Source organism: Alligator sinensis, unplaced genomic scaffold, assembly GCF_000455745.1.
Source record: "Alligator sinensis unplaced genomic scaffold, ASM45574v1 scaffold87_1, whole genome shotgun sequence".
NCBI lineage: Eukaryota > Metazoa > Chordata > Crocodylia > Alligatoridae > Alligator > Alligator sinensis.
The window spans coordinates 738,500-739,945 of NW_005841929.1; positions in this window are offsets into that span (position 1 = coordinate 738,500).

Sequence of the window (1,446 nt, forward strand, 5' to 3'; positions counted from 1 at the left end):
CCACCTCAGCTCAGATCTATGGAAGGGAAGGGATGGCTGCTCTAGTTTCACCTGGCTTCTAGCCTGAGCTACTGCAGGCGTATGCCTCCATTTCTTCAGTCCAGAGGGAATGTCTATATGACTGAATCGAATCCACTTCAAACCAATTCAACCTAGGGAGGTTAGACTAACCTGCAAAGATTGAATCAATTCAGGCTCAGGCTTTCTGAATGTCTGTCCCTAACATAAAAGGTTGCCATATGCTGCTCTACATTTCTGAAAGTTAGGTGCTCAGTATCCAGATCAGTCCAGGCTGGAGCCAATGCACAGAGCCAGGCCACTGGGCTGCTACATGCAATGTGAGCCCTGTGCTGGCCCACTGTGCCACTACAGCACACACTGGCTCCAGAGCATGCTCTGCATCCAGCACATGTGCTAGACCCGTGTCTAGCCGGCAGCACTGCCTCAGGCCATGCACCACTTGCAGTGATCCCTGGGGTCAGCCCATGCTGCATACGGCACACAAATTGGACCCAGTGTCATGGCACTACATGCAGCACAGGGGGTCAGACCCAATCCAACCCAGTGTCTCTCATCCAGCCCACAGGGCCAGATAAGTTTGACACCTCTGCTATAGATTGTTCATAGCAAAATTCTCTGTTATGAAATGTTTCTTCTTTCTTGTTTCCACAGTGCTTAAATGTGAATTATATAATCAGGGAAAAGGCATCAAACCATACAATGAGCTGTGTCATGCAAAAGCATTAGAGGTGCACTGATATACTGGTTGCATACTGGATCAGCACCAATAACAGAAAAATTAATGTGATTGGCAATTGACTTTTTTGGGCTGATGATGTCACCGATAAATACCATGTGCATGCATGCAGCCACAGCGTGCATGCAGCCAGGAACGCAGCCTGACAGCTTGGACAGCAGCGTCCTGCCAGTAAGTCTGTGTGGGGGGAATGGGCATGGGGGAGGGCAGATTGAGGCCCTCACAGTGAGGGAGGGAATGGGGCAGGGGCAGGCATTGCCCAGTTAGGGCAATAAATAGGACCCTGGGGCCAGGAGCAGGACAGAACCACAGGCAGCCCATCCAGAGGGCAAGGAGGGGTAGGGAGTGGGGGGAAGCTCTCCACTGCTGCACGTATCCCTGGGGGAGGTATGGGGGACATGTGCCCCCCAGATCTGAGCACAGGACAGGGGTGGACGGGTTGCCCGCTGTGGACTCAGGACCACCATCTTTCTAGCAGGGGGGCTAGGCCAGGGCTGCATTCAAGGTGGGCAGGGGTGCGGTGAGCGGCGGCACTGGGAGGGGTGGCTACAGGAAATTTTGGGGTGGCTATAGACCCGCAACCCCCACCTAGCACCACCCCTGCTCAGGGCAGTCTGCCCTGCTGCCTTTCCCTCAGGAGCCCTGGTGCCCTGAGCAGGTGCAGCACTGAGGGGAACTTGGGGGGCTCT